At 39.6% G+C, this 21,578-nt stretch overlaps 3 long non-coding RNA genes across 4 annotated transcripts in view; 2 read left to right on the top strand and 1 right to left on the bottom strand.

Annotated features, from left to right (window-relative positions):
- The window catches only part of LOC116047767, a 28,326-nt gene extending 26,364 nt beyond the window's left edge, over positions 1–1,962 (top strand). For both annotated transcript variants that reach the window (XR_004104469.2, XR_004104468.2), the window contains one exon: positions 1,870–1,962. This is a non-coding gene — a long non-coding RNA (uncharacterized LOC116047767). The remainder of the gene's footprint in view (positions 1–1,869) is intronic.
- On the top strand, positions 230–1,837 carry LOC116047766. Its single transcript, XR_004104467.2, has 2 exons — positions 230–349; positions 1,731–1,837. It is a non-coding gene; the product is annotated as an uncharacterized LOC116047766 (long non-coding RNA).
- LOC118493447 lies at positions 953–10,724 on the bottom strand. The gene is made up of 4 exons (XR_004895402.1): positions 10,715–10,724; positions 6,403–6,419; positions 3,148–3,152; positions 953–1,025 (listed from the first exon to the last, which is right to left on the bottom strand). It is a non-coding gene; the product is annotated as an uncharacterized LOC118493447 (long non-coding RNA).
- Between the last annotated feature and the right edge of the window lie 10,854 nt (positions 10,725–21,578).

Raw genomic sequence — 21,578 nt, 5'->3', positions numbered from 1 at the left:
AATGAACAGTGTTTGTTCGGTTAAGTATAGTGTTAACACCTGTTTGCATGTACTGAAAGCAATGTGCAAACAAAATAACGTGATGCAGTGGTGAAAAAAAAAAATAGTAATCATTTAGATCTGAACCAATGACTGTATATTTGCTCTGTCCATTCTTTTTTTTACAGTCTATGATCTGAAAACATCCCCCCCCCCACCACAGTACGCACTACTCATACGTGCTGGAGGATAAACTGCAAACCTGGCAACCGCTAGATATAGATAAGCAGTACCACCACTCTCCTCCTCTTTCTTTTTCCAGACCTTTCCATCCTCCATATCTAGCTAGCATACAGCAAACTGCGCAATGGTAAGGGATTTTTCACCCCCAAACTTAAGTATTTGTTGCGACTTTAGACTAATTTTCATTCACCAGGTAGACGCCTATGTATTTATGCAGGCTATTGTCTTATTTCGAGCGACTATGCTGTAAAACAACAACTGTCCAGTTTGCAGCGACGTTTACAGACTATCGCGTTGCATGTCAGTGTTGTGAGCTCAGGTTAAACTAAGTGTTAGCCACTTGAATTAAGATAGAAAAGAGGGTAAAAAAACCAAAAACAATAATATAATATCGTCAACTGACTGCACGTTATAATCAGCTTGTAAATGTGAGAAGAACACTGCGAGATTTATCCACGTAAATAAATATGCACACATCATTTAGGCGTTTATTTTAGTGAAACATCCATGTATGAAGCTATCTCTTGTCTATGTCCAGGCTTAGCTAGGCTGTATCATGTGACTGTATTCCCAATGTGTTTAACGTTATGCCACGTAGGCTATATGCGTGTCTCCTTCACTAGGTTGGAAAGTTGAATAAAATGTCTAAGGGTGTAACTAGGCTAATTAATATGCGTTTTTAGTTACAAGAAACATGAACTAAAAATAATTTAACACAATATATCATATCTGCGTGTCGTCTGTTTCTTCATGCAGAAATGTAATGAGTTATTCAAACCAACATCTGTTTGAACTGCATTTTACTTATATATATATATATATATATATATATATATATATATATATATGCGGCATATATATATGTATATGTGTGTTCATAATACCTTGGCTGTACCAAGAGTAGGCTACTGTACATCATTATTTAGAATGGAGCTGGAACCATTACTTGGGATTTACTTTCACTTTGTTGTGTTTACGTTCCTTTCTGTTCATATAAAGTGTGTGTGTGTGTGTGTGTGTGTGTGTGTGTGTGTGTGTGTGTGTGTGTGTGTGTGTGCCTCCTGTCCCAGTTCAGCCCAGTGCTCCATACTGGGTGTTGGTGCAGGCTGAGGAGGCAGAGCAGAGCAGTGGCGATACCCATTCCACCCTCGGCTGCAGCATAGCTCTGTGGTGGAAGAGATCCCTGCTACAAACTAAACACAACAGATGACTTGTGACACTAAACTACGCTAGCGTTTGACAGATGACTCACATGTTGAAAGCACTAGATATGTGTGTGTTTGCACCTCTGTGCGTGCTTGTTCTGCTTTAAGAAACAGATACAGAGTGTACAGAGGGAGAGGGAAAAATAGATTTATCAGTAATCATTAACTCACACAGAAGGGGGCGGTGTCCTAGGAAAGGTAGATGGTGCAATAATCCTTATACTGTAACAGACTGTGATAACATTGTTGTCCTCTGTTCACTCTTCTCTCTTTAGCTCTGCTCCATTTTATCACATCCTGCAGAATCCAACGTGGGACAGACCAGCAGCACGGTGACGCCCAACAGCAGTCCAACTGAGAGAATCCGTCTGTTTTAAACTGCTGTAATAAACTGTATCTATTGGTTATTGTTTACGTATATGTAAAAACAAAAAACCCAAAGCTATCGCTAGTGTAGCAGTAGAGCGTGGTTGTTAGGATAGAAGTGTGTTCTTAGCAAAGAAAGTGAGGAAATTAAAAGTAGTTCTCCTGGGAAGTCTGGTAATATTACAGGAGTTGTTAGATGTCATACAGCATAACATACAATTTTACGATTACTTTTTATTGCATTGTTTGTGTTGTCTTTCTTATTAAGTTACACTGAGCAACACTGACATTAACAAGAAAGGAGAACTGTGTGTTTGAACTTTGTATAATTGTGTTGTTAAAGACAGATCACTGGGTATCAATTTACTCTAAAACACTTCTTTTTTTAAATATTTTACAAACTTTTGACAAAACTGTCTCTGCAGCTTTGAGTTCTCAGTTAAGAACATTTTAAAAATGTAAGTCTTTTTTCTGGCAGAATGTCGCCTCATTTGTCATTTCTCTTAAATAATGTCTGAATTTGATGCCTACTGTATACACTACCGGTCAAAAGTTTGGGGTCACTTAGAAATTTCTATTCCACTCCATTATAGACAGAATACCAGCTGAGATCAGTTACATAGTTTTTTTTAACCAGGGCAGCAGTTTTCAGATTACATTATGTGCTTAGATATTGCAAAAGGGTTCTCCAATGTTTTCTCAGTTAGCCTTTTAAAATGATATCAGATTAGTAAACAGAATGTGCCTTTGGAACATTGGATGAATGGTTGCTGATGATGGCCAATGTAGATATTGCATTAAAGATCAGCCACTTCTTTCTACAACAGTCGAGAACCCTTTTGCAGTTATGTAAGCACATAATGTCATCTGAAAACTGCTGCCCTCATTAAAAAAACAATGCAACTGATCTCAGCTGGTATTCTGTCTGGAATGGAGTGGAAAGGAAATTTCTAAGTGACCCCAAACTTTTGACCGGTAGTGTACATTAATATAATAAAGTCACATTTTGTCACTTTGACAGGTTGTTTGTTAAATCTTTCATTGTCGGTGAATGATGATGATGTCACTTGTGTTTAGGAGTAAAAATACCTGAAATTAGAATGTAAAACAAAGTGCAGAGGGCAACAGCATTTTTTCTAAGGAAAGCTTTTAGAAAGGAAGGAAATATGGCTACTGACAACCACTGAGGATTAACCATTGTGAAATGACCTGTTACGTAAGCTTAATTTCTAAATTAAAAATGTAGTTCCGGGAAACAGGGTTTGATGTAGCCAAGGCCACACATGTTGCTGCCATTCTACAGTATAAGCCCAACTTATTTTAAGCATAAAAAAGTTATTTAGAACTTAAAGACCTGTTCTCATGGTAACAATCAGTGACAGCTGCTGAATAGTAGAAAATGTGTTTCATAATATATGGTTTACAATATTATTGAGCGTGCAATGAGTAACCCCCGCAATAACACTATTAACTGCACATTTGAACTACTTAAGATTGGCAAGAAGTACATGTGTATCAGGCCAGTATTACAATGTTAGACTTTGACAATGGCTTAGAACTAACTAATAGACTTAAGATGCATTCATCTGTTGCATAAAGATTCTTGACTGTCTTAATTAGGACTAAATTGCAGGGTTTTTTTTAAAGATTCTTTTTTTTTGGCTTTTCTGCCTTTATTTTGATAAGACAGCTAGATGAGAGAGGGAAGACATGTAGGAAATCATCACAGGTCGGAGTCGAACCCTTGACCTCTGCTTCGAGACATAAACCTCTCAGTATATGTGCGCCTGCTCTACCCACTGAGCCAACCCAGCCACTGAAGTGCAGTTTATTCTGGGTAAATTGAGATCTTTTTCAAAACAAAATAAACATGGCGTGTCAAACAACTCTTCTCGCTGCTCTATATTTTCCAACAGGTCATTGCAGCCTCTAACTATTTCTCCTTGTGGTTCTCGCTCCACAACGTTAGAAAAACACATTTATTTTCTTTTTGTTGTCACTTGGTGGCACCTAGTCTCGCATTGCTAGACCTTCCTCCACAGCGCTGCGGAGGAGGGTCTGGCTAGTCCACACAGCATTCCGGGATGAGAGAAAAACGTGCTCTGGTTTACATGTGTACGTTCAAAGGTTGTTTTAGTCGTGCAACAGAAAACTGAGATTGGACAGATAGTCTAGCTAGCTGTCTGGATTTACCCTGCAGAGATCTGAGGAGCAGTTAACCATAGTCCTCATAAATCAACCAGAGTTTAAAATTCCAACACAAAGAAAGAGGAAGGTGACGGACGTCCGGCCATAAAGAGTGACATCCGGCGGAACTCTGCACCAGACCAATCCTGGAAATGGTAACATCATGCATATGGTGGCGTGGCACATGTCAGCAGGTGTCACTGTTACTATAGAAACACTGGTCAGAAGGTGTTTTTGCTTGTTAGTATGGGGTGGAAACAGGTGGCTTTTATGAACTGATATGGACTCAACAAAGTAGTGACCACCACAGAATTACTAAATGATGTGATGATGTGTTTTAAGCCCCCAACGTCGACTTCAAGGCAGCGCTGCGACCGTCGACTTCAAGGCACCTAACCCTAACCATTGCCTAACCAGGCACCTAACCCCTAACCCTAACCATTGCCTAATCCTAGTGCCTTCCAGGCACCGCTGCCTGGAAGACGACGTTGGGGACTTAAAACACCAAACACCGTAAAATATAACTAAACATGCTTTAAAACATCAGTGCTTTCTTTTATGGCTTGATAGTTGCGGTGTCATTTCAAGACATAAAATGTCGTTACTCTCCAACAGTGGATCTTAAGCTGGATCCAGAAAACCAAATGAAGGAAAAAAATAAAACCTCACAGACAAATGTATTTCAAAAGGCAGCCAGGAAAAAAAAAATAAAAAGGCTTGAAGCCATCTTCATGTTGTTTGTAGCTGCCAATAAATCTAAGAAAGGTAGCCTACTTATTTTCCAGCAATCTAACCATTAAGAATTTACAACTGAACCATGAGTAAGTGAGTACAATTCATTTATAGAGCGCTTTTCACAGATAAAAAAAAATTCTTAATATAATTAAATAAAACATACAAGATTATACATATTAAAACACAGTGCACCATTAAAATCACAAAGTTGAAAAAAAAAACAAGCATATATTTTGAAATGTGAAAACTGTATTTGTGAGGCCTATTTACTGTCGAAGCAGGCAGATGCTATCACAGCAGCGTCCACAGCAGGTCAGTGTTGGACCACAAACAGATTTTCTCTTCATGGCCACTCAGCGTTTCGGCTGCCAACAGATTTGAACTATGCTGGGAAGTTTAAGTGGAGAAAAAAAAGAATAATAATCTGTCAAGAACATGTCATTCATCATCACGGTTTTTAAAGTGGCACACTGCTGTACCCTTAAAAATTAAACCTAAAATGAAAAATAATTCCACTGAAGTAAATTTTCAAATCAAATAATCCAAAAGTTCTTTTTAAATATTGAATTATTTTCGTATTAATTTAACAGATCACAGAGAGACAGGTGAGATTAGGAGAGAGCGAGACAGCGTCTGACAAAGGTCATAGGCAGGCCTTGGAATTTAACACCCGACCACGCGCCAAATGTGGGTTCATTTTGTCTTCGGCGGGTGAAACTGTCAACCTACCTGCCACACTGACGGGTAGCCAATGAGAAATGAATGATTCATTAGTCACTGTTGCTCTTTCAGATTTCAACCAAGTCTGCCCTTTCCTTGGATTTGAGCTCAAAAATGTGGTGGCACATTACTGGGATGTAGAGGCCGGCTGAAACAAGTCACCAACAAAAAGATGAGGATTTCTTAAAGAAAAGTAAAAGAAGATGTTTTACAGCAATACCAAGTGGACAGTTGGAGACAACGGCAAGGTTTGTGAGTGGCTGATTTACGACAACAGTACAGAACAAATGGACTGCAGTGACTGTCGTAGTTATGGCTCAGAGAAAGTGTAAGGTTAAATCCTTTCGTAATCTAAAACTAAAAACGTATATTATACATGTATATATATATATATATATATATATATATATATATATATGCTCGCATTTCCTGTATCTCACCTTTATGAGACAAAACAAATATGGCAAAATCCATTACACTTATATATCGCTTTATCATAGACACTCCAAGCACTTCGGGGAGGGGGAGTACTCTCTATCACCACCAATGTGTAGCACCCACCTGGGTGATGCACAGCAGCCTTACAAAAGCCATACGCTCACCACACATCAGCTCGGCAGAGAGGGAGGGGAACATGTTTTCAGCGGTGGGGGAATCCGGAGCACCCGGAGAAAACCCACGCAGACACGGGGAGAACATGCAAACTCTACCTTCTTGCTGTGAGGCCACAGCGCTAACCATTGGGGCCACCACGCTGGGTGTGGCTAGTGCATTTTGAAATCCACCTGCCACAGTGGCTGGTGGCCAAAAAAGTTGACTTCAGGTCCTGGTCATAGGTCATATTCAACCAATGAGTAACCTGTTAATGATTTAGTTGATGATGAAATGTGAGATGCAGCACCTTTAAATGTTTAACCGATTGTTAAATTACACAAAGAATGAACAAGCCAGGGTAAAGCAGCATTACATTTCAATGACCCACTACTGGTTACATTTTGTTTGTTTGTTGACAATTTGTTTTCGTATGGGTGGAGACATGAGCATTACACCCATATTTAATTATTGAACAAGTCATTGCACAAGCCTCAACTCGTTTGGGAAGACTTTCCACAACAACATTTCGGAACCTTGCGGCTGCAGGGATTTGCTCCCATTCAGCCACAACAGCATTAGTGAGCGTGTTGCCAAACCATGAAACAGCCCCAAACCAAAAGTACACAAAAGTATGTGCAGTATTTTCCCTCCGTTTGTGGAAGACTTAGGTGTGCGTATTTGGCGGGGGGTTTAGACGTCTTTCCTCAAGAAAGTGTTTACATTTTGTTAATTTAAAAAAAAAAAAAAACATTTTCCCTGTACATTTTGCGTCTCTTTCTGGGTTTTTGTGCCTCTCTCGTCATTTGTGTTTTCTTTGGGGTCATTTGGGTCTCTGTAGTCATTTGGCGTCTCTTTGTACTCGGTTTGTGTCCCTTTGGGGTACTTTTGTGTCTCTTCATTTTGTAGCATTATTATTACCATATCTGTGTCAAAAACATTGAAAACGCTAGAGCAGATAATAAATAAATAACTCTCAAAAAGCGTAAAGACAAAACTTAAAGCTAAAGAAGTCCAACTACAGTCATTAGATCTGAGAAAAGTCTTTTAGTTACATTCATTTGGCTTAGGTGCTGCCCAAAATGACTCGGGTGCTGCACCTAAACCTTCTACTGGCAGGAAAACCCTGATGTGGACAGGCATACTTTTGACCATAATGTGTGTGTGTATGTAAAGAGGAGTCACACACACACACACACACACACACACACACACACACACACACACACACACATACAGTAGATTCACACCTCATCACCAGTCCTGTTCATCTGCGTTGTTTTTTGGAGATTACTCATACTGACGCATTTACATGAATGACATCTTCTCCATCTGGAAGAAAACAGATGCAGCTACAGAAATCTGCCACTTATCTCTCTGTGTGGCTGTATTTATATGGACTGTAATGTTCTAACACTGACCCAGTTAAGACAACTCTGCCATGAAAACAGCGTCTTACCTTGTCAAAGATGGAATAGGCTCTATGCTGCATATTGTATATTATTCCTGTTGACAACACACACAGCGAAAATATTATTTACCCTTGCTCAGCCAACATATTTGCTTATTTTGATGTTCCTGGTTAATCGATTTGATATAAGTGAGTGTGTCACTTTTCATAGTGCTGCTGAGAGGTCGAACGAAAGGTTTTCTTCTGAAATGAGATATGCGTTTTAAAAAAAAAAACGTCACCTAGTCTGACAAAATGATTGATGGGACATAATTAAAGATTATGACTTCTTTTTAAAGGACATCAGGTCACTTTCAGCTGCACTAGGCAACTTCTAATTCTGGTAACTCCAAGGTGGGAATGATTTAATGTGATGTCAGTAAAGTGCACACAGCGCACTCATGTTTAGAAATGCATTTAGTCCATGATGTCTGGTGCCAAGAACACAAGAGATTAAAGAGGGAAAAACATTGTAAAGACAAAAGTTGTCCAGCTTCCAATGAATGAAGCGCTCACTACTGCTGTTTGGGAGACAGTTGAGATTCAGCACTTCCTGTGAGTGCATTTCCATTGCCAAAGTCATATTTTAATTTAATAAGATTGGCCAAATTAACAGCATCTAAATGAAAGTCAATGGAACATTCTTTTCAATTTTTTTATTTAGCTCTTTAGTGCGTAACTTTTTGGTATTTATGTTATTGAAGGTCCGTTACAATCAAGCCATTGCCAAATGAGTTGATAAAAAGCTAGACTCGCATTGCTAGACCTTCCTCTACAGCGATGCAGAGGAGGGTCTGGCTAGTCCACACAGCATTCTGGGATGGGAGAAAAACGTGCTATGGTTTATTGGCATTTCTTTAAACCAATCACAATCGTCTTGGGCGGTGCTAAGCACCAGACGGAGCCGCGGTGCCTCTGGAAAATAACCTAGGGAAGGAACTTGTGTACGTTCAAAAGTTGTTTTAGACAAATTTCTGGCCGCAACAGACCAATCCGTCGCGGATATAGACTAATACAAAGCTAATTAAGCTTATCAGCTACTCTCTTTTGTATTTCTCAGTGTGGCTATTTTCAGTCTCGAGTGAAGATAATCACCTCTTCTGAAGAATCCGTCCTGTTTTTTTTTTATCTGTGTCCTGAGTGCTGTGACAACTCACAGATATTCATGTTTCTGTGTTTTATTTCAGAATCGTAACAATATTCGCCACGTCTGTGCCGCTTGTAACACGTCCAATCTGCCAGTAACAATTCTCTCTTCTGTCTTCACGAGCAAACGAGGGACGAAGCAGCGAGCAGCTGTAGCGTTAAAAGATCAGACACAAGCGAACTGCAAAGCCTACACAATCAATCAATAAATCAATCAATCAATGCATTTTTCAAATATCATGTGTGTTCCTGTACACTAATATAACAATATGTGCATCATTTCGCCATTTTCATTGGAAGGTGTAGAAATAACCTTCTAATTATGATCTAACAGTGACAATGTTTACAAACTACCTTCTAATGAGACATAATAAGAGGAACTAAGGCTGATATCCTACTTTATTTTATGGTAAAGTTCTGTTCTTATGTGTCACTAATTACCCACTAATAAGGATGTGACTGGGAAATAAAGATGCTTATGTCCTGCAGCTTCTACAGCCTACGGTCGGATAGTAACATTACATGTTCATGTGTCTTAACTGTGGAAGTAGAGCATCGATAAAGCATGTGTAAGTATAGCATACATATATACAGTATGTACCTCCTACAAACACCACGGGACTCCGGAGCGCCTCCAGGCATGAGTGACTGAAGTTGCGGCAGATGTGACGACGTGGTTTGACATTACCAGTACTTTTCTTCTAATAAGCATGGGTATTTGGTCTCTATAAAGAGTGTAATTTGGTACAATATACTGTCTAGATAGAGTATATTTTGAGTTTAATACGGCAATATGTGCGTTTCTAGTTACAGCATAATTTAGGTGTATGGTTTCTTATTAGCGTCTAACTGGGTTTGTTTTCTGTAAAGACCAAATAATTTCTTGTTTTGGTCTAATTTGATACAAAGTAAGGCTTATTATATCTTATTAACGCACTAATGACAGGATAATTTAGTTAGGCCTTTAATTATGGAATAACTGTTCATTTTCTGTTTAAGAAAAACAACATTATTTCATATATTTGATACAAACTACGGCTTATTACGTTTTTTTTTAATGTACCGAAAAAATGAACACTACACTAAGTGTACCATCCGATTTTAGTCCGATATGGTTTTATCTCACCTACACTTACTACATTCACAGTTTTGGTATTCACACTCATTCAGTGCGAGGTATCAGAGCCAGATGGCAGAACATTTCACTCCAGACAAATGACATAACAACATGTCGTTCCAACCACACCATCCCAAATTTTAAACAAAAGAGCCAGAAGTCTGAGTGTTGTGACACCAGAACTGCTCAGTCAGAACAATAAAATGTTATTTTTTTATTTTATCTTTGTATTACTTTTGAATTCAAATGCTTATCTATGTGTCTTTGAATTTATATGATAACTGCCACCAAAACCACTGCGCTGTTTTCATTTACAAAGAAATTGTAATTGCAGAAGCCTTCCTCTCCAAAGTGACAACTGTGATTTTCTTCACTTGTAAAATTATCTTTTAAATTGACGAACATCATATGTGTAATTCATGGCTCAATTCAAACGGGATTAAAAGATTATTAGTCTCTCCCCGTAAGGTCCCATGGTGGTCCACCGGAAAGGGGAGGGACTTCGCCTCTTTGTACCAATCAGTATTTTTGTTTTATTCACTCCTTGAGGATGAGCACGCAGATCATCCCAATCTTTAGATTTTTGGGAGTTTTACATTCGAAACACATGAGACAATAAAGCAGCTGAGGACATTTTTACTAGGGGTGGGAATCACCAGAAGCCTCACGATACAATATCATCATGATACTTGCAATTTTAAACATATTGCAATATTATGGGATAAATTGCAATTTATTACCTTTTTTCCAACTTCAATTTTTTCCCATTTTCAAACAATGTCCCCAAAAGGAAACTTTGTCAACATCTGTTTTTATCTAAAAAGATCAATTTCTCTGTTTGTTCATCTCACTTCAATTTTATTGCTGCAAAATGGGATTGTCAGGCAGACAAACTGACCACAACATATATAATAATAGATCGATACTTGGTGTTTGTGTATTTATACAGTGTTGCCACAGAAAATATTGCGATACTATGCTGTATCGATTTCTTTCCCCCACCCCTACTTTTTACACCTTGACTAGTCATGTTTCCATCAACGTATTTTTATGTACATTTTGAAGTATCACATTAGAAAATGTTGATGGAAACGGCAAAATTCTAAAAAACTCAAATTTGCAAACAAGTTTTCATGCTTGCTTGAGGTGGCGGTTTCAAAAATGAGTTAATGCGCAAAATAGGAGATGGAAACAGCCTTGCCTAATAAATTATGACTCAGCGAACATGTAACTCACATGACTATAGTCCCGGTATCCAACGGATGGGGGAAGGATCGGGATATGGGTCCCATCCGGTGCTCCGTACACTTGTGGCACAAGGTGCATAGTGGAGTTGCGGTGTGCTATAGCCTGTGCCTCAGCCACGTCGGGTAAATTGATGAATTGGTTCAACAGCTTGAATCGAGTGGCCCTGCCAATGCTGCCTCTCTTCATTTTGCCAAATAACTTAGCTTCTAAACTCTTTGATTTAGCAAGCCGGTTTGCAATCTACGACCATGCGTAACGTCAACTTGTGAAAAAACTACGCTTTGCGTAGTCTAGTTTATTCGCTCTAAACCATTTTTTTCTTTACTTTAAAAGTTTGCTTAAAATTCGCTTGACAATTAGATGGAAACATGACTATTGACTGCTGTTTATCCGTACATTGACTTCACATCTCCTTTTTAAAAAGATGAGACTCATAGTCCGTGTGACAATCTAAAAATAAACTCTGACAAGAGGAGGAAGAACCAAGACACGAAAGTTGAAAAATGGAGGGAGGGGTATATAAAAATAATGAATTGTTCAGCATGAGTGATGAAAGTGCGTACCTGTTAGGCCTGTGTGACCCTAGAATAGCCCTGCAGTCGTTAAAAAGTCATTCTGCCCTTCACTTTACAGCAGTGACTGACAGACTGATTTATATCAAATTAATTATGGATGAAGCCAAAGTCAATGGAGCAAACTGAAATACAGATGAATTTACACATATGCACATACAAATGTACTAATGTATGCACTTGCAAAAAAACACAAAAATACAAAGTGACACTTGCAGCTGGTTCAGAGCAGCGTGTCTCCTCTGTAGCTATTTCTACAGGATCTATTTAAAACCCATGCTGAGGAGGAGACGAGGACGACAGGGCCTACAGAGGACCGCAGGGAAAATCCATTAACATCTACTCTTCATTATTCATTCCAAAATGGAAAAAAGCAATAAATAGATCTGCCCTTTGATGATGAGCATCCAATCAGCAGCACCAAATCATGCAGACAGACACAACATGTGAACAGGGAATTGAAAAGTCCAATGTACTTGGGCATGTTTGACATTTCTATAATTCATTGTATTTATCAATATTAATTTGTAATTTTATTTATTTCCCAGCTTCCCTGTAAAGACGAGATCAATGATTGATCCGTCTTGGTTTTTCCAGGCAATGCGCAATTTGGGGTCAGCTCTACTGCACTCCAGAGGGTGGTGGCAATGCAACTGAACCCGTTTGGTAACTTCCAAAAAATGGCCGAAGAAGAACAACTTGTGCATTTTGGCAGCAAAGAGACATTTGGAAACGCTGTTGCTTCCATTTTGGTTTGAAAACTCCGGGGTTGTGCTGTAGTCTGGACGGGCACAAACGGAGACCTTTGGAAACAACGACGCATGTCCCTCAGTCTTATCGGTTAGGTAGGCTTACATACATTTCAGGAACAGTTCCATCTAGTGACACTGATACGACTGACGTCACGTGACCAGCTGGCGGTCGCCTAATTTCGTAGGATATCATACAAATTGTTGTGCGTGCATTTTTGTACCATATCATACGAACCCCGTTGATGAGAATGCGTTGAGCTGGTTCACAGATATAGCTACTTCCACAGGCCGCTCATTGCCATAGTTAGACTTGGTCCTTGGTTGCATTTGATATCGAATCTGATCTGACCAAGACGCATGAAGTGTAAATGAAATATCTATCTCATTGAGATCACTGGATTAACAGTTGGAAATATAGTCAAAACTATGTATATGATTAATATTAGGGACATATTTGTTTTTTCTCTTGGTTCAGTTTTTACCCAATTGATTAAAACATATATATAATATATAAATATATAATAATAAATAATTAAGGCATTGTGGTGCCACTGAAGTTTTCGGCACCAGAATAAGTTCTGGTTTTCTTTGGTTGAACTTGTGTCTGTTTGGTTTCTGTGACAGAAACCCAATATGGAGAACGGAGCTAAAGCAATTTAGGCTGCGACCCACTGCTGGCTATTTAGAGCAATGTGAATTAGAGCAGGGAGAAATGATAGCTACCTGTCATGAGGTAAGACATCTCCTATACGACTGCGGAGAGAGAAAAGGAGAGGAATAAAGGGAAATGAAGGAAGAGGGGGAAGAGGTTAGAGAGAGAGATAAAAAATGACAAGAAGGGGGAACAGAAAAGGACAGCTGATGAAAATGAAGCATATATCAGGAAAAGGAAAGGCAGGATGAGAGGAGAAATTTGAGCAGGGCAGACGAGAGCAGTTTATATTGAAGGCCTGGAGCCAGAGGGCTGTTACCTGCATTTTGGGAAGAAATTGACTCTATCGAGTAAAAGCTCTCCAAGAGATCCCTTGGGATCCCTGATATTTAAGATATTATATTTAAGTATTTCTGTCATAGGCATAATGTACAGGGGGGATGGGGGGGTTACAACCCCCCAATAATCAAAACTGGTCAGTGCAAGCCCCCATTATAGTGTCCTTTACATAAATAAAGACATTTGCACCATGCCTTGATGCAGAAATGGCACAAATTGTTGCAGAAAAATTCACCAGAATACAGGAAAAGGAGTGTTTGATGTGCTCAAAATTTCTGTTTTGCTCAAAAGTGGATATCTCAACCCCATGGAGGTAGGCCATTCTGATAGACGTTTCCTGCCTGTTATGAAGGAGGTAGGCCAGTCTGATAGATGTTTCCTGCCTGTTATCATGGAGGTAGGCCATTCTGATAGATGTTTCCTGCCTGTTATCATGGAGGTAGGCCATTCTGATAGACGTTTCCTACCTGTTATGAAGGAGGTAGGCCAGTCTGATAGATGTTTCCTGCCTGTTATCATGGAGGTAGGCCATTCTGATAGACGTTTCCTACCTGTTATGAAGGAGGTAGGCCATTCTGATAGATGTTTCCTGCCTGTTATCATGGAGGTAGGCCATTCTGATAGACGTTTCCTACCTGTTATGAAGGAGGTAGGCCAGTCTGATAGATGTTTCCTGCCTGTTATCATGGAGGTAGGCCATTCTGATAGACGTTTCCTGCCTGTAATTGAGGAGGTAGGCCATTCTGATCGACATTTCCTGCCTGTAATTGAGGAGGTAGGCCTTTTTGATAGAGGTTTCCTGCCTGTTATCGAGGAGGTAGGCCATTCTGATAGACATTTTCTGCCTCTTATCGTGGAGGTAGGCCATTCTGATAGACATTTCCTGCCTGTTATCAAGGAGGTAGGCCATTCTGATAGACATTTCCTGCCTTTTATCTAGGGATGCACCGAATCCCGATTTTTGGGGTTCGGCTGAATAACGAATCCACTGGTTAAGATTCTGCCGAATCCAATACAGAATACCGAATCCTACTCCCATCCTCAGTCCATTAACACAGTAAACACATTAATGAAGTAAACAACGTCCACAGCCTCTAAAATAGTTAAATGTGTAACCAAGGGTTTCTTTTCTCATTTTCACTTTCTCACATCCTACTGCATTGAACAGTCCACCTACATTACGTCGTCCAACGTAGCGCGCGCAGTGCAAGTGTATAGTTCGGTGGAAAAAAATTCTAAGGTTCGGCAGAAACCGAACCCCGTCAAAAAGCCCAATATTTGGCCGGATCCGAACCCGAATCCTGGATTTGGTGCATTCCTACTTTTATCATGGAGGTAGGCCATTCTGATAGACATTTCCTGCCTCTTATCGAGGAGGTAGGCCATTCCGATGTTTCCTGCCTGACAGAAATAAGAATTGTTGTGCATACATTTTCATACCATATCATATGAACCTGTTCATGAGAATGTGTTGCTCTGTTGCTGATGTGGAAATAAGATTGCTTGCGTGACTAAACAAAATTAGTTATTGCAGGTTTAACAAAGTGGTTTTGTGCTTGTGTATCATTTTTGGAACAGTGACATGTAACAATCCTAATGCCAATATGGCAACAGGCAGTAAGGTTATGTTTAGAGGGACTGTGTGAGTAAGAATAAAACATTTTGATTAGTAGTTTTCATTTTTATTAATGTTGGTAAGTTACTTTGTTTCCCTTCTACATATATTGAAAATGGGGCCTACAACAAGTTCAGCAGGTTAATATTCTGTGAGTGTGTTTGCGAATCAAGGACTTGTTAGTGGGTCAGCGGCTGATCTGTGAGGAGCAGCAACAGCACGACACGCTGTTAATAACTGGCTCTCTGTAATGGTAATGTGCTGCAGTAATGTCAAAGCCAAACACTCAGAGGTGTACACAGTACAGACAAAGGTCAGAGGGTCAATACATTTTTATAAAACACAGACACAGACACACATAAATAATGTGTTTTGAATATGATTTTGGTAGAGGTTACCAGAGGTGCATACCCAAAACCCGCTGCGACAGCACCCACACAGCATCACCGTCTACCCTCGGACAAAGCCACGGGGAGCGCATCGACTCAACACTTTTATCCCAGCGTGAGAGATTTCCTTATCCGTGGTTTTAGTGTTTCTCTTTGCATTTATCATTCCCTGTGTTTTTATTAACTTATTATTCTTATATAATATTGTCTCTCTGTTATTGTGACCCTTTTTGCTTCTTGACTTTGCAGCACCTTGGCTCAACTCTGTTGTCTTTAAATGTGCTATATAAACAAAGTTGGATTGGAATGGATTGGATAGCACAAAACTTGAGTGTAAACAGTGGTCAGAAACCCTGATCAGGTGTTTACTGTATATACCGCATGCACTCTGATTTCTATCAGAGTTCTCCAGCCAGCATGTTGAGGTTTCTCAAAACTGTGATAAAGATTTTTTCAAACAAGGATATGATGTTCACATGTGCAACAAACATAACTTAACGCTCCAAAAACCTGAGCATGCTCCCGATGCACACACCATGTGAACACACTCACTGGTGTAAAACATTTAAGGAATGCAGGAAATGAGCAGAGAGACCAGTGAGGCAGGAACTGTCCTTTGAGCAGACGGTTTCTTTTTATGGCTCCCGCTTGCTTCCTGAGATTAAGAAGAACAGAACAGTTATTTATAGAGCACAGAGAACAGGGGATTAGTGCTTTTCCTGTTGTGTTTTGGATGCTTCTTTGATGACTCAAGGTGTGGAAGTGTGCGCATACTGTACTGTAGATCTATGTGCATGATAAACCCTCACTTCTTCTCACACTGGTCCTCACACAACCCTGCTGTTTGTGCTTACCTTCCTGTAAGTGGAATCTGTGTGTTTGTGTTTAAGTGCATTCATGTGGTGTGAATGTGTAGGTAGGTTGTATGTTTTCTTGAATACATGTATGCGTGTGACATGTAAATAAAGAACAGTATTCTGTCACCATTGCATTTTTTTCCTGGTGGATGAGTCAAAGAAGCAGCAGGTTCCTGTTTATTTTGGGACTGGCTGGATACAGAAACAGGACAGGATAATAAAGAACACACTACACATGAGGGTGGTTGTGGTGGCAGTATGTGTGTTTGTGTGTGCTCTTGGCAACATGTTTCTTCTCAAAATAACATGGATGTAATGAGACAGACTGATATTAGTGGGCAAAATTCACAGTGATTGACACGCAAACATTTATCTTTAAACAGGCTATACAAATACAAAGATATTACTTCATAGGAAAGCACTTCCAGTTCTTTGTAGGAAATGTTAAATTTGTTTCAGACACGCTTTTGTACATGAACGGCTTTGTATGATATTGTATGAAAACGCATGCACAACAATTTGTATCTCATTCTAGGAAAACCACCGCCGGCCGGTCCTCACATGACAGTTAACTTTAAGCGGCATATACAGTTGAATTTAGCCGAGAAAATGTTACTGTGAGTCCAGTCCCCTTAAAGGTGCTGTAGGTAGGATTGAGAGGTTCCAGGACTTCCAAAAAATTTGAACATCAACAACTTCTCAGTCCCTCCCCCCTTTCTGCTAAAGCCCAGAACGGTCTCCTAAGCCCCTCCCCCCACAAGGGAGAATGAATGTCTGTGCATGAGCAGTGATTGACACTCAGTTAGACACTCCCCCTGGCCCTGATTGGTGCATCTGAACAGGAAGCGGTGGCTTTTTGCAAATCGCACTACAGGCTGTAGGTGGTGCCAGAGGAGCCAGATTTTTTTTAAATGACCTGCTTCATGTAGTTCTACTGGAACATAGCGTCAGTTTTAGCAAATATGTTAGTAATATAGTTAGTTTTATAAGTCTTACCTACTGCACCTTTAAGTATTACTCCCGGGACACGAACACCTGTTCCTGTTTCCCCCTTAACCTCTTCCATGACACGAACTCCGCTCCCCTGCTTGAAAGCCCTGTGTTTCAGTACACACTCATCCAGTTCAATTCAACTTTATTTATAGTGTCATATCATAACAGTTATCTCAGGACACTAGATAGATAGAGTAGGTCTAGACCAATCTATAATTTACAGAGACCCAACGATTTCCCCCAAGAGCAACCACTTGGCTGTGGCGAGGAAAAACTTCCTTTAAACGGGCAGAAACCTCAAACAGAACCAGGCTCTTAGTGGTCATCCTTCTGCCGCTGCTGGTTGGGACACAGAGACACTGATACAGACATACAGAAATATGATTCATAATAATTATAGCGGTTGGCATGATGCACAGTAGGGGTGGGGGAAAAAATATATACAGCATAGTATCGCGATATTTTCCGTGGCAATGCTGTATCAATACACAGATGCAAAGTACTGATCTATTATTATATGTGTTGGTCAGTTTGTCTGCTTGACAATCCTATTTTGCAGTGAGATGAACAAACGGAGAAATAGATCTTTTTAGATCAAACAGATGTTGACAAAGTTTCCTTTTGGGGACATAATTTGAAATTGGGAAAAATTTGAAGTTGGAAAAAAGGTAGTCAATTGCAATATATCCCAGAATATTGCAATATGTTTCAAATCGCAATAATATCGTATTGTGACATAAGTATCGTAATGATATCGTATCGTGAGGCCTCTGGTGATACCCACCCCTAATGCGCAGTGGTAGTTACAGTAACAATAAAGATAATAGAACTATGACTAGACATAATAGTAGTAGCAGTGCAGGGCATAGCAGGACGTAGAGCAGGACCACAGCAGCAGCTGCCAAAAACGATTCAGGTGCCACCACAACCCAAGTAAATCTGCGAGACGAGAAAGCATAAGGACTCCAGGGAATAAGCATCCACCCCGACCTCCTCAATACGAGTGCGAGAGCGCTCTTATACAGCAGCAGTCAATGTGGTGCAACAGCAATAAATATGTGGAATACATTACTTTTCCTAGGTATATGTACGAATGGTTTATGAGAACAGCCTGTTTTGTAAAAAGCAGTTGAAGAAGAATCACGTTATGTTGAGTATGAGACAGGATGTGTTAACTTAAGGGGCACTCAACAAGATTTACAGATCTTCTCAGATGGGTTCTTGCAGACACATATCTTTATCAGACAGGGTATCCAAGATCTCACACACATGTAACTGTGGATTGCAGAAGAAAAAAAAAACCTTTTTATATGTCAACTTTCACCTCGTGGACATCAGAACATGAATGTATTGGAGGAAAGATGGATTTGCTGCTCTGTCTTTGTTTGAAACCATTGTAAATTGAACGTCCTTTGGTTTTGAACTGTTGGTCAAACAAAAAAAGAAGCTTCAAGAAAGGATCTTGGGCTTTGGGAGAATGACGGTGGACATTTTCATTTTTTTCCTGACAATTTATAGACTAAACAACTCAACGCAAAAAGTAATCAATAGATTAAGAAGAATGAAAGTAATCATTTTGCATTCATTAAATGATACTGTGGAGACACAAAAGACTGGAAGAGATAACATGAGATAAAAGTAGTGAAACGAGAAAGCCCCCGATTTCAAAGGATTCATTTGTGGTCCAGCATGATAAATCATTCTTGTTAAGAGTGCACAATTCCTCTCAGCTTCTCTGAGTGAAGAAGAAAGAAAGCAATAATCACTGTGGCTGTGTGTGTGTGTCAGCACGCCTCCCACAAGACAGCTGGATCTCCCTAGGTAGAGCTTCTTAATCTCAGGACGGTGTCAGTGGCCTTCTGGGAAATCTGCAGGGACGAGCGATGGCAGAATACAGAGCTGACGTCCTGTTGACTCAGCAGAAAACACAATGAACTCCTAGAGAGGAGGAGCAGATGGTGGAGTGGGACATTCATCTAAAGACCGAGTGTGTGTGTGTGTGTGTGTGTGTGTGTGTGTGTGTGTGTGTGCGTGTGCGTGTGCGTGCTTTGGTGATGTTGATTGGTCACAGGCATACTATATCTTAATTAATAATAACAGAGCGATCGATAGATACAAATTACATTACATCAAAAATTGAGTATTTTTTTTATTGTCGTACATATATGACTTTTTCCATCTCATATCTTCACAGTTATAAGCTTTCCATTTCTTTTATTGTCTCTCTAACTAGTATCTCCTGTTAAATACAGTGTAGAAAATTTAAATGTGGGGGGGGGGGAAGCAAAAAAAGAAGCCAAAAAATAAATAAAACAGATACCTTTATTTTTGCAACGTAAGTGATTGAATGTTTTTAAATAGGACCCATTTCTACATGCAGGTAACATCTCCATGAATCAGGGTTTTAATTCTACTCCATCCCATTTCAGAGGAAAATGTTCTACTTTTTACTCCACTGCATTTATATGACAACTATAGTTACTCAATTACTTAAAAAAAAAAAAAACATATAGGATATAAAATACAACACTTGATAGACCAGTGGCTCCCAACCCCCTTGGCTTGTGACCCTTTAACTAACACTTGGTGTCTCTGGCCCCTTGTTGCATGTCGTTTCACACGAGTTGCTGGCAGTTCCACCAAAATGGACACCAGAATTCCCTTCTAAATCTGAATGCAAATCTGAATAACAGGTGGGACCAACAAGTCCTCCAAACCATACGATGATATAGGTTGTTTATTCCTACCCTCTAATACGACCCACAGGAGCGTTTCAGAAATGACAGCCCCTAGCATTGGCAGCAAAGACCCACATGAGCATTTTTCATCCTTTTCATGTAAACCAGAGAACGTAACATTTTTAAACACGTTTTGAAACGGTCACAGTTTGGTTAGGTTTAGGCACAAAACTACTTGGTTTAGAAATGATTGTGGTTTGGGTTAAAATCAGACGTTAATTGTAGGGGTGACCCCGAATAGTTGAATACTCAATGCTTCGATCGAAGGAGCCCGATTCGACGGGCAATCTCAATCCCTCGTTATGAAACGAGGAGCATGCCATTTTGGCTATATGGAGGGACTCAATGTCTGATTTTACATATACCTACCTGTTGTGCATTTTGGGCTACTATTAGATCCGTAGTTGAGATACACCTGATGGATTGTGGGTAACTTTAGCTTCCGATGTTGGTGTTAGCCATGCTGTTGTAAAGACATGCTATTGGGCTAATAAACGGTTAATGTTCCGTGGTTGTTGTGTTATAGCTAGTAACATGAAAGAGTGAAGAATATAACAAAACTACCTGTTTTCTCCCAATAAGTTAATATGCAACATGTTATGATATACTTACCAACATATAATGCTGTAAATAAAAATGTGCAAAGAAAGAAGCTTTTGATCAATCTTTTCAAAGCGCATGAATAAATCCACCTGCCCCATGAAAGATTCAAGTTTCACTTTCCATGATCCGTGACGAATCCAAAGTAAGATGAAAGTTGTGTGCCACACTGCGTGATACAGGAGCACAGCCGTGATGCAGTGGGCAGCCCACGGCATGATCCGGACGCCCCGAATGATAACCAAATCCTGCACACCAGACCAGCAAGCTGCGGCGATATATGCAACGAGGCAACGTTTGCGTTTGTGGCGGAAAAACATTATGACAACATAACGTAGCTCTGTTTGCTCCGTGAAGTTAAAAAAAAAAAACAGTCTTGGTAAGTCAAATAATGTATTTTTCAAAATATGAATGCAGATTTGTGTAGCAGACCTTTATACGTTAGGAACCAGTAGACCAAACTACCCAACAGGTAGTTAAAATTAGTTTTTTCTCAACCAGTTACAACCAGTAAAATGCTACACACACTGATGCATCAGTTGCAAACAGAATACGTCTCTAGAAAGTATTAAAACAAGAAACAAAGAAGCTCCGATAAGACAAATGTCCTCATACTTTTTTTTTAAGAAGAATGCATGAAAAGGTTCCTGATATCACCATGTATTGATGAAATAGTAACATGTAGGGACACATCTGTGATGCATATATTCTAAAGTCTAGGTTCACATCGATTTTTCCAGAGGTTTCAATTGTAACCCACTGCCTTTTTCAACGAATGGATAAAGCTAGTTAAGAATATTTCATCATATAATAGCCAAGTGGTTTTCAGATTTCTCCTGAATACTGAGTGTTGCTCTCAATATTTTTTTTTCCTTTCCCATACAATGTTCAGTATTTTGAATCCAGGCATTGGTGCTAGGTGTAGCAGTTATGCTCCAATTTAAGGCAAACAGTAGTTCTGCTTACACATTGAGGGGTACAGGATTTGATCGTGAACATTATTAAGCATGTACAGTTAATTGGTTTAAAAAGCTGCAGCCGACAGGAAGGATACTGATGTAGAATACATATAATCTAGGTCAAA

This window comes from Sander lucioperca, chromosome 16, assembly GCF_008315115.2.
Source record: "Sander lucioperca isolate FBNREF2018 chromosome 16, SLUC_FBN_1.2, whole genome shotgun sequence".
Classification (NCBI taxonomy): domain Eukaryota; kingdom Metazoa; phylum Chordata; class Actinopteri; order Perciformes; family Percidae; genus Sander; species Sander lucioperca.
Note: the sequence above shows the minus strand (reverse complement) of the source record. Positions and strands in the feature narration are given on the sequence as shown.